The sequence below is a fragment of the Gopherus flavomarginatus genome, chromosome 10, assembly GCF_025201925.1.
Source record: "Gopherus flavomarginatus isolate rGopFla2 chromosome 10, rGopFla2.mat.asm, whole genome shotgun sequence".
NCBI classification, from domain to species: Eukaryota; Metazoa; Chordata; order Testudines; family Testudinidae; genus Gopherus; species Gopherus flavomarginatus.
This window is the reverse complement of record NC_066626.1, coordinates 72,063,568-72,076,180: the sequence shown is the minus strand read 5'-3', so window position 1 is coordinate 72,076,180 and position 12,613 is coordinate 72,063,568. Positions and strand designations below refer to the sequence as shown.

The 12,613-nt window shown below is 43.2% G+C and overlaps 1 protein-coding gene across 5 annotated transcripts in view; it reads right to left on the bottom strand.

The window, feature by feature from the left end:
* SEMA5B (semaphorin 5B) overlaps positions 1–8,812 on the bottom strand; it is a 367,047-nt gene extending 358,235 nt beyond the window's left edge. For 2 of the 5 annotated variants that reach the window (XM_050917005.1, XM_050917004.1), the window contains exon 1: positions 8,220–8,812. The gene's annotated coding sequence lies outside the window, so the exon portion shown is untranslated. The remainder of the gene's footprint in view (positions 1–8,219) is intronic. The other 3 variants (XM_050917001.1, XM_050917002.1, XM_050917003.1) reach the window with 3 other exon arrangements.
* Between the last annotated feature and the right edge of the window lie 3,801 nt (positions 8,813–12,613).

The window sequence follows — 12,613 nt, the reverse complement described above, 5'->3', positions numbered from 1 at the left end:
AATATTTCAAAGACACATTAGAGGGAACACATCACATTAGCAACACCATGATGTACAGTCCTAGACAAATACAGCAGATAGCTGGTAAATTACTCTCCTGGAAACTCTCTCTGTTGGTTAAGAGAGGACATGCTAAGTTTAATAAGATGTTATTTACTTGTTTTTATTTTAATAAAATCTTTATATATCAAGAATGATCCAGTCCCACTTCAAAATACTGGGCCCAGTTCTGCACACCTTTACCTAGGTAAGCAGTTCTCTCTCAAGTAGAAATCCTATTGATTTAAATTGAATTATGTGGGTGGGTAAGTATTTGCAAGATCATGTTCATTGTTTAAAGGCATAGGACTAGGGCTTGGATTCAGGAAAGCACTGAACTGAAGCACTAACTCAATGGAACTTAAGTATATGCTTATATATGTACCTGTTTAAGTACTTTCCTGAACTGGTGCCTAGGAATAATGCGTTCTGGAGTCTAAACTCATCTCTGCCAGTCACTCACTGTGTCCTTTGGCAAGTTACTTAGATTTCTGAACCATCAATGGGAGGTCAGACATCATTATTAATTATTGGTATTACGGTAGCATCTAGGATCCTCCACCATGAGTCAGGACGCGATTGTGCTAGGTGCTGTACATATATATACTCCTTGACCACTTCAGGCTACCAATGTATTGCTTCCTCCTTCACCATCACTGGTATTTCCTGGCTACATGTAGAATACTAAATTCATTATTTTTTATTTTAGATATTTAGTTACTAAGTAATTAAATAATAGTTGAGCTGCCTTACTATGGATAAGCATATCAGACTTCAGGCAAATGCCAAGTCTCGTACTTTAAAAAACAACAACAACAAAAATGCATGTGCCCTTGAGATAAACAGTGGACCCTGGAAAGGTCACATTGTGGAACACTGTATGGACTGACAGGACAGCCATTGATTGTCCTGTATAATCCAGCTGATTAAAAACTCTCTCTCATTATCATTTACAACAGAAAGGGAGGTGGGGTAGGAGGAGAACCTGTGATCACTTTAACAAACTTTTGAGATCTGGACAATTCTCTTCTCCCCTCATACATACAGGATCAATTAGGTCTCTGCATGTGTCTGTGTCTATTGCATTGTTCCTTCTAGCTGATCAGTCCAGAATGAGCCTCTAGTCATGACCAATGTTTCATTTTATGAGATAAATCGGCACTCTTTAGCTGAAACTGCAGTCTAAACAATTTATGCCTGACCTGGAAACAAGCACAGCAATTACAAGAGGCAAGAGGCCATTCTTATTCAGCAACCTCCTGTCTTTCATATAGGTAGGAAAAAAATCCAGTTTCAGGTTGACCAGAAAAGAATTTGAGGGTGGCGAGGGAATTTTTTTTGGGGGGGAGGGTCAGCCCCCAAACTGAGGTATCAAATTATTCACTCAGCTCTAACTCTGTCCAATTTAGAATATATGATATCTGAGGAACCACCTAATCAGGCTCTATTCCCACCTACCAGATCAGGGCACTGCTGGTGCACGGTCTCGGTTTCAAGTTCATATTGTCTCTGCCTCGCTCGGTCTTCAAGCATCCCAAAGTATTCCCAGACTTAGATCCCAATCCTATGCAATGATCCCAGTATGGGCAGCCCCCTGTGCTCACTCAGAACTCCTTGAAGTGATCTACACAAGCACCGAGATCCAGTGTACAAATCCAGCTGCAGAAATGAGGACTTTGTAAAGTTCTGATCCTCCTTTATTAGGAAACCTGTTATTCAATCAGTTTGTTTTCTGTCCTCTGAGCGGTTCCCTAAGACAGGTATCTACCCCCGTGCCGTTAATAACTATTATGTTCATTTCACAGAACCCACTATTTGACCAATATGTTAGAACACTTTTGGTACCATATAAGCAACTTCCAGTCTGTTATGTTCTGAAAACATTAAGTAAAATTAAAGCTACTTTTAAATTTCTGAGTACCTTGCATTATCTTTGCATTCATTATTAAAATGAAAATATTACTATTAAAATGAAGCATATGGAACATACTACATCTATCACAGCTTAAAAAAACCTAACCACCTTAAGTATATGAATGGATATAGTTCATTCATTGATACGTGCACCACAACTCCTCCAGGGAGTTGCACAAATTCACACGATCTGTCACAGAGCCAGATTTTGCATCTGAATCTGTATTAGATATAAAAGACATGTAAAATCCCATGTAGCCAGACATAGTTCCCTCTTGGCTACACAATACACATCTCAGGAAGCATACATTATTACAGAAAGTGGTCTGGAATAAATTACACTGAATAAACTGACTTCAGATCCACCTGTTTCAGCACATAGCAAATGCATTTTGCTAAAGCCACATGCTTTTATTCAAACCGAGGGTTTTTAAAGAATGTTTTTGAGAACAGAAAACTACTTGTGGATCACCCACTTAGGGCCAAGTCCTGGAGTCTTTACTCTAGGGTGACCAGACAGCAAATGTGAAAAATCGGGAGAGGGGATGCAGGGTAATAGGAGCCTATATAAGAAAAAGACCGAAAAATTGGGACTGTCCCTATAAAATCAGGACATCTGGTCACCCTACTTTACTCACAGGAGCTATAAGCTTCAGTGGACTGCTCAAATGAGCAAGGCCGTAAGCAGCATCTATGCCAAGAGCCTGATCGTACCAGGTGCTAAGCACCTCCTCCAAAATGCAGAGACACCTACACCAGCAGTAAAGGAGGGCCCATCGGCACCTTGAAAGATCCAATCATAAACACACTATTCCAAATTTTAGAAACTGTCTCAGGGATTTAAAAGCAAGATCAAGCCTTGAAACTCAACAAAATATCTGGCAGAGACCAAATACATTACAACAGTTCTGAACTGTAAGCTGTTGCATTCCAGCTAGTCACATGAATGGGAATGTTGCTGCAGAATGGATAAAGCTGAACCTTTGTAACTGGCACATTGCATTGGGAATCAATTTCTTTTGCCCCCTTCCAATAACCTTACAGTCAAAGTACATTACATTTTGAAACTAGCAAGCATATAGACATTTAGTCAGCTGTATGACACAGGGAGGGGAGAGGAATCCCTGCTCAGTCTGCAAACCGCTACTTAATGAAAAACCAATCAGAAATTACACAGTCTTATTATAAACGCTCAGTGTGGTCACCATCAATTTGGGAATTAAGCCTAATAGTCGGCATGATCGCTTGAGATCTCATTTAAAGTTCACTAAAATAAATAAAATATACATAGGCCCTTATCCAACAAAACACTTAAGCACCTGATTAACTTTAACCGCGTGAGCAGTCCCATTGCTGGATCAGGGCCACATTCTATAACTTGGTGATATATTTCACGCACAATTACCCCACAGATTTATACAGCTATGAAAAAAAAATCATATAGATCATAGACACGTTCCAGAACAATGTAACAGCTCCAATCCATCAGTGTTTATATACTGGTCAGGGGAAGTTTGTTAAAAGCACAGAATAATTTATATGGTCACTGAAATTTGCAAATTTATTTCTCCCAGTGTCTAACATAGACCCTGTCCAGCAAAGCACTGAAGCACATAAGTAGCTCTGAGCCTGTGGGCAATCCCACTGAAGTCAATGGGATTTCTTACATGCTTAAAGTTACCTGGGTGCGTAAGAACTTGGCTGGACTTGGTTATAGGTCTTGAACCTGGGATAGAGGGAAACAATGAGGACAGAGTACTCTACATGACAGTGAAATTATAATACGGCAAACCCCTCACTCTTTCACCAGTATCCAGAATGTGCAAGGCACTGTCCACAGAAATAGGAAGACATTGTCCCAGTCCCAGAAAGCTGTAGAAATCTTTAATTACTCAGGTAATGCTCCCATGAAGGCTAATGAGAATTTTGATTAAAAAAAGAGAGATCAAATGCCTCTATCACACCAATATGTAGCTGCCAAGAAAGAAAGAAAGAAAGGGGAGCCCGGAACAACAATATATCCACATGCCATTATGTTATCACACCTTGCTGTATAAGCATGTTTGTTTTTTCTTAGAAGGGAAACAGATTAAAAACAAACAAACAAAAAAACCTGGTATTTTGTTCCCACTACTGGCTAGATATTCTAGAATGCAATCTTCACAATCATGTTAAATGTTACAGTCGGGCCAGCTGAACTGTGCTGTAACACTTTGAGATAGTCTCTTGCAGTAAATCAGAATAATGCGAGTTGGAATACTGCAAATTCACCACCGCACAGAGGGTCAGCAAAAGGTCTATGTATCTCTTAAGTAATATTTTGAGATCTTCGTAGAACTTAGGTGCTGAATGGGGCACAGGGGCAAACTTTAACCTGAGAGAAGCTTTCCAATCATCTCCAACCTTATCCGTACCTGATTTTAAATAACAACCTCCACCTTTTATTAAAACATATCAAACTGCTGTATTTTGTGCTTCTGCATTTGTAAAGCAAGTCTTAGGAAACATAAGATAAATATTAAAGGCAGATTGTCAATTTAAACTTGGCCCAATTTTTTTTTGTGAAAACAACTCTTTCTCGAACCGAAGATTGATACAAATCATGGAATCATTTCTAAGATTTTTTTTAAAGAAATAAACATTCCTCTTCATTATTGGAAACCCAAACAGTGCAGCCTCAGGAACCCTGGAACCAGTTATGTGAAACTACCTTGATTGATTTTTTTCTTTGTCCAAATTGAGGTAAATGCAAAAATTAAACAAAAAGAAAAACACTGATATACATTTGGATGTGTTTGTCACTTTCAATAATCAGAAAGTCCTAGTAACAGATAAATGTGTATTTGCCAACTTATGCCTTTATACTGTAGCATTCCTTTAACACTGAAATATGTCACATTCCGTTTTATAGCAAAAGATATGTAAAATCATATAAAGATTCCAACTATGTGAGTAAAGAAAAGGTTAAAAGTTTTTAACGCACTTCTTAAAAAATTTCTGTATGCCTGATCAATATATTTCCCTAGGCTGAAAATAAATTAGTTCTCCTAAGAAGCAAAGGACAGAACAAAATGTCCATTTCTCTTTCTAGTACGAAAAGTAGTGATATAAATGCCCTCCAAGTAATTTTCATCAACTGCAGTCCAAACCTAGGGCTTCATCCTGCTCATTGAGATCAATGGGAGTTTTGCCTTGCCATGGACTTCAATAGGAGCAGGATATGGCCCCTGTAGCTGGTATTTTTCACAGTTGTCAGCCTTCTTAATAGGAAGAAAGGTGACTTTGCAACCATATGGTATTATTTTTAAAACATTTCACTGGAGAAATTTAGGCATGTTACAAACCAAGGTAGTCATAAGCTTGCTTCTTCATGCTTCAAATATCCTTCTTTTGAGGAAATCTAACAGTGAGGCCTTTGATCATGTAACTTTTACTCGGGTAACTAGTCCTGATGACCATCAGTGGAACTAATCACCTGAATAAGGGCTGCAGGATCAAATCCTACATTACCAGGTCCTGGAAGGAACGGCCAATGAAATGTTAATGCCCAAGGCAGAAACTCAAAGGCACAGTTCCAATGAGTGGATTTCTTTGTAGTACTGTTTGACACTGCCCCCTTTTGCCCAACATCAAATCAACACCCTAGACTCCAGACAAAACTTTGCATGACACGCCGTTATTTTCAGTACTGTAAAACATGATCATGCAAATATTCTCATTTAACCCTGACATTGCTGCTCGGCGCTCTAAAGAGAGACTATTAATCCGGGCTATCTAGCACCGCTGTGCAAACCTCATTTAAAAACTGGCCGCAATTTGCCAGGTAAGATCCCTTTAAAACAGAAAACCCTTCAGCGATATTCCTCAGTAACACTTCCTCCCTGGTACTAAGGGCCTGTGGTCCGATCCTGCTTCAATTTAAAGTGACTTAAATGGGAGCAATACCTGAGTAAAGACTGCGGAGCGGAGCCCCAGCTCACCAGGTCAGGCAAGACCCTCAGAGACCTTTTGAAATTAAGCCCTTGTTTCATTTCTCCCAAGACACCTGCATTGTCTATCAATCTTTGGGCATTTCCAATACACCCTCCCCGTGCTATCTTTCTGAGGCTGAGGCGGTGTATATAAACGGATGGGGCCACCTTGCTACAAGTCATTCCCCCTGCTCATTCCCCTTTGCCCAGGGCCCCGCTTCAAGCTTTTGTCTTCTGACCTAAACTCTCTCCAGCTAGACCCCTTTCTCCTCTCTGGTCGCCTGAGCACTTCCTAGGGGTCATACGAGGGCAAACACGTTGTCAATTGCCCCAGCCTAACAACAGGAGGGTGGGACAACAAAGAAAGCCAAGACCCACATTCTGTATGGCAGGAGCCTCTGGACTACTTCGGGATTAACACGTCCCTGACAGGCTGAGGACAAACAACATTAATCTTTTTAAGGATAGGAAAAGAGAAAGGGGGAAATCGTCCCCCTCTAAAACAGCATAAGGCCTAACATGCACCGCAAAGGTTCCCTACTGGAATCTGCTTTATTCATCACTCAATGTAATTTGGAAAAGTTTTAGTCGGAGGGTTTAGAAGAAGAAAAACAGGCATGATTCAAGCAGCTGTTAAGAAAAAAAAAAAAGAAGCTATTTTAAAACCCTGAGTAATCTGGTTAAATATCAGCAGGATTTTCCTTCTTCCCACCCCCTTTCTCTCTGCAGTTTTTAACTAGCGTTTTCTCCCTTGGGTACCTTATAAATCAGGCATATAGCCAAGTTAGCGCTTCTCTGTAGGAACAGTCGTTTGTTCCATCTATGCGGTCTCCCTCCTTCTTGCCTTCATTCGCCCAACTTTTCTAATGAAAACAGCAATAACAACATTTGCCATCCGTTCAGTAAACAAATACTGAGAAGGGGGTGGGGATGGGGGAAGAATCACAGCCCAGTTGTCACTTTTTGCTTTTAGCTGGTTTCTCTCCTGTCTGCAGAGCCATCGGCCCAGGGTATCAGCTTGGATCTGAACCCACCCAAAGGCGCTGAGATCAAATCTACTGCAGCCTAAACAAGAGTTTAGGCAAACAAAGATAACAAACAAAGGCGTGGGCATTCTTTAAGTGCAAGCTTAAATTTCACCAGGAGCCCCCCACACACTCACACAAAACAGTTAGAGATCAGGAGCTGGGGATCTCACGTGCTTGCAGGGTTGTTTTTTCAAGCGCAGGAACTAATTTAAAAACCCAAACAGAGCGAACAGCGTACAAGGAACCACACAAGTGTACTTCTCCCCAGTTACTTCCCAGCAGCGATCTAAGCCCATAAATAGGAGCAGAGTTAATAACGGAGTAATGCGGACTTGACAACCCCTTTAAAACAGCCTCACGCTCCCCACTCCCTTGGTTTGTTTTCTTTAAGGACGCTAACACTGTCTGGTACTCAGGCTCCCCGGCAGCACCCTGCTGCAGGTGGGAACTGCCGGAAAATACAGATCTGCAACTTTTGGTGGGTGGGGGTCTATGCGCTGGCTCGGCAAAAATGTGTTTTAGGTCCCGTCCCCCGCCCCCACCACCTAAATTTCCAACAATACATGAAACCAAGGAGCCGTACAAGGCTCTCTGGTTCCCTCTTCCCCTCCGCTTTTGATCTTCATCAGGACGTGAGCTGAACGTTAATGGGCCACCCCTACCACAAAGACAAATTACCATGGGGGGGGGGATCATTCATTCCCTTCTCCTCCAAGGTACTGCACCCCCCTCCGCACACACACCCCTCCCGGTCTGTGCAGCCCCCGGAGTGGATTTAGGGGGAGAAAAAAGAAATCGCTTCCACAGCCGCCTCTCCTAGTTCATTTCCTCTCCAGCGCTCCGGGGCCCCGACTGCAACCGCCCCCCGCTTCGCTCTACAGCCCCCGGGGGGGAAGGAGGTGTGAAAAGGGACCGCACAACCCGGACACACACACACACGCACACCAGGTACAATGCACCTCGCCTCCCCTTCCCCGTCGCGCCGCGAATCGCCTCGCTCCGAGCCCTGTTGCTGCGGCAGCCGGAGCTACACAATAGCTTGTCTCCAAAGCCCCCCCGGCTTTGCCATCCTTTCTGCCCACCCCCAGCTCCCATTTACCCCACCCCCGCAAGCCCTGAAGTTGCTAAAGTTTGCAACTATACCCCCCCACACACATACACCCCTCTCCTGTTTCACTTAACATAGCGCCGGGGCAGGAAAGGGGAGATAACCCCCCCAACACACACACAACACACACACACACACACGAGTATGGCTCTTACCTACTCTTCGGGGGAGGGGGCAGTAACTCACTTGCACACCTTGCTCTGGATCAGCTCACACGAGTGCACCGCTTCTCAGCCACCCCGCTCTCCCACGCGCGAGGCTCCCGGCACGATCCCGGTGGGCGGCGGCGAGTTGTCGGGACTGAAGTCGTCCCCGTCCCTCCTCTCGCTGCTTTCCACCCCGGAGCAGCCCGGCAGCTCCTACCAGGAGCGCTTCCACTCTTCCCATCAGGGAGAGGGGGGCGGCGGAGGGAGGGGGGGAGCCAGGGGCCGGCAGCCCCACTCACATTGATGTCAACTAATATATTCAAAGTTCACCAGGGCATTTATGGACACGCAGCTCCCTCTCTTCCTAGCGGCGCGCACACCGCCTGGCTGGATGCTCTGCTCCCGCTCCTCCTTAGCGGCTCACGATGCAGCCAGCGCCTTCCTCCGGCCTCCCGTGCATCTTAAAAAAGCTTGCACGCGAGACCCACGTTAGCCGTTTGCACTGGGGCTCGCCTCTCTAATAAAGCCGTTGCAATAGTGGTCCTTGCCTCCTCTGTCAGGCACAATGCCTGCCTTGTGTGCGTTTGCTGAGGAACTGTTTCTCACGGGCTTACCAACTGCAGAGCTGGGTATTTTCGCGTGCAAGACGTTTGCAAGCCTGCTCGGCGCAAGAGTGAATAGCCGGGGGCATAATGCAAGCCCCCGGCTAGGAATGCTTGCATTTAACCCATTAGGCGCGCAGCATCATTTGCTGTCTGGGCAGGAGGTGGAGCAGGCGGTTTGGTTGCAGAGGGTTTTTTTGGAAGCAAGCAAAGAAGTTTTAAACTTCGGCCCTGGGAAATCTTCAAAGCAAAGCGCGTTAAGAAGCAAAGGAAATGCACACAAGCAACTCACTCCCTCTCTCTTCTGAGTGGAGTTTCTACAACTCCAGCTAGCAAACGAGTTCAGTTTGGAGGGAAACCTGAACACACAGCCCGGGCAGTAAGGGACTCATCTGTCAGATCAGGTTTGGACCAACATTTTGGGTTCTAGAGACAGCCTTTAAAGTTCCTACAAAACCTAAGACCAATGGAACTGTCTCTCTGGAACGTCCCACTGAAATTGCATAACAAACAAATATTTCCCTGCACTGATTGCATCCCCCACACTGCAGCTTGGTGAAGCATTAGGAAGATTATTTGCTTTTGGGGAATGCCCAGCCCACAGTGGATGTATGTGATCTGTAAAGCAACACGAAGGTAGGGTTCCTGCCCCAGACAGTTTGCAGACTGGCAGACAGAGGGGAAGGGAAAGTGGCCATGGTGGTGTTGCCAGGATGCAATCCCATGCTCCAAATGTCCCTAAACCTCCAACTGTCAGAAGTTGGGACTGGGCACGGGATGGATCACTTGATAATTGTCCTGTTCATTCTGAAGCGTCTGGCCCTAACTACTGTAGACTAGACAGACCATTCGTTTGGGCCAGTATGGCCACTTATGTTAATTGCCCTGGCTAGGTGATAATGTTTTCACATCACAATGAGGTAAGTGTGAACCAGAGGGATTTATCTCCAAGTGCCTCCAATCTAGCCATAATCAGCCAGTTGATTTCCTTGTAAGGTGTCATGGTCCAAGAGAATCTTTAGCAGAGTTTTGAATGCAGAGAGGATAGTGTTAGGAAAGTGAAATGAAACTGAGTGGTGTGTTTTCTAGAGAGAAGGTAGGTGAGTATCTTTTAGTGGACCAACCTCTGTTGGTGAGAGAGTCAAGCTTTCATACATTTTCTTTTTCAGGTTTGCTTTGTTTTAGTTATTCTAAACAGATAGAAATACAAAGTTAAAAAAAACACTGGTGAAAAGCAAATTAGATTTTTACAATTATTTCACTTTTAATACTCTGAGGTGGTGGTAGTAAAACAAATGACATTTTTTGACGTATTACTTTTAATCTGATGGTATTCATTTAATAGCTACTGCATCTTACATAGATTTAACAGTGATCTCTCAAGTACTGTTTTAGAGCTACATTGGGCCATCTAGAAGCAGCTGGTAGTGGCAGGGTGTGCACAACATTGTGCCAAACAACCCAAACACAATGCCACCAGAATTCTGTGAGCAGCAGGCATGGTAGGCACCCTGCAAGGCTAGCCAGTGCAAGGGAGTGGTTAGGGCTGTGTTCCCCTCCATCCCCCTCACTGAGGCCAATCACCGGGATTGTGTCAGAGCCCTGCACACAGCTGCAAGGAGGTGAGGGTTGGGACAGGCTTCTTGAACCTCACTCCTCCTCCCTGCAGGGGATAGGTAATCTAGCCCTTAATAAGCATAGACTCCAGCTTCCATTGAAGGCAGAGGAAAACTACACAGGTTGCAGTGCAGGCCAACCCATACTGAATAGAAGTTGATTTGAACGTGCTATTGCTTGTGATCACACACTAAACAGTGCCAGGAGAGTTTACTTCAAGACAATATCGTGGTGGTTTTCTCCTGAGTCCTTATCTGCAGAGTTTGCAATAAGCTTACGCTGCAATTGCATTTATTGGGGAAGGAAGGGGAAGGGGACTTGCCATCCCTCATTTCAGTGAAATGTAGGTGTTAGTACAGACAGGTATTAGTAATATAGCATGGCACGTTTTGTTAGAGCAGAGGTTTGCCCCAGTGGCCTTGCCTAAAATTCCATGCCCTTATGGTTACCCATCTGGTTAACACCCACCATCCTGCAAGTGGTTGCATCTCCTTAATGCTATATGTATATTGTCACTCTAGGATCCTTTGCCCTGAAAATTGGTACCTATGGCCCTAAATAAAAATGTAAAATTACTAACGGATCAATATTTACATTAGTGATATGTGTTTCTTAAGGTGTTTAGATGAAGCTGTATAGAAACAGTACAATAAATAACTCTATAGTAAAAAGAAATACATCAAGAGGTTAGAGTGACATTACAGATTACAAGATGAGAGCCTCAGTTACTTATTTCCAGAATCCCAAAATATAATTTTCCTTAGCAGCAGTGTTTCAAGATATATATGAAACTGTTTCTATTCAATAGACTAATCCAGTCATATTGATATTGTCAGTATGTTATAGTTATAAAACAGTGTGATTGTAGGATGTCTCATCAATGCTACTATGACTATACATCATGGTGGTGGTGGGTGTTTTCAGAAATCATAACAGGAAAACAGCGGTATAGATCCACTGATGTAGTCATCACACAATAAATAATAATCTGCCTATTCTTTGCCTGCTCTAATTTCTCTGTCCTTCTGTAATCTTGTTATAATTTAACTCAGTCATTGCATTCTTTAACTCTGCAAAGCATTTTGCAGTACAGTTTGTATAGGAAAAATTTCTATGTAAAGCTATAGGTATAGTATTTTCAATCTGACTTCCTTACAAAAAATGAGATTGAAAAGCAGAGGACTGGTACTTTTTAAAAACATTTGAATTGTTTTCTGATTGCAAATCTCTTGCAATGCCACAATGGGCTCCACTCAAAGTTATACAAAGGAACTAGTCTTGATCTAGTCCTGGTGTAGAAATATATTGTTCCAACTGCCCCATAAACCTCTCCTTTCTCCCCTGTTCATCCAGCCTGGTCCACTTGTAGGATATGATCTGAAGCACATGGAAGATAATGGAAGAATTCCAACTGACTTCAGTGGGCCTTGGATCAGGCCTTGGAACAGCAATGCTACGTATGTGAAACTGCTGCAATGGAATCATTAGTTCTCTCTCCTGGTCAGTGTAGACATGTGATCAAGCAGAGTCAGGTTTTTGGAAGTGAGCAGTCCTCTCCATTTTTCCTGTCCTGCATTTGTTTTTCCCACAACTTCTCTTTACAACTGTAGTTTTATTTGGCATCACTGCATAGTTTTTAGGGGGTTGCCTTAGTTGTCAAGTGTCTTGTAAATGTCTTGTGTTTCTCCATGTCCTTAACATGATGAATGATTGCAATCTTACTGGATGTATTTTTGTTCTGTTTAATTATATTACATTTTAAATAACTGATGTGCACCAACTTGGGCACAGAGAGGAGATTATATCTCCAGCTCTGTAGGCATCTGGTAGTTCACTAGCAGTTTTCCTTTTAAAATTTAATTTGGAAGGGATGGGTTAGCTGTTAGCTGACACTCCCTGCAACTGAAAATCTAAATCCCAGAAGAGTCAACTCAAACTTTCTTTCTTGTGAGGTATGAAATGTAAGTACTGAGCAGTGTACTGTGTGTGGATGTTTACCACAAGCCCTTGTAAACCAAGGTGCTCTCTGGCCTCTTTGAACATTAAAGATCCCACAGCACATTTTTAACAGTGGAGTTCTCCCGTTATGTCCTTGAGCAAAATGTATCCTCTGATACTGTTGTGCTACCTTTCACCCAAAAGGTAATGGCAATTCAGTGGAACTGTGCATATGTAAATTGTAGAGAGC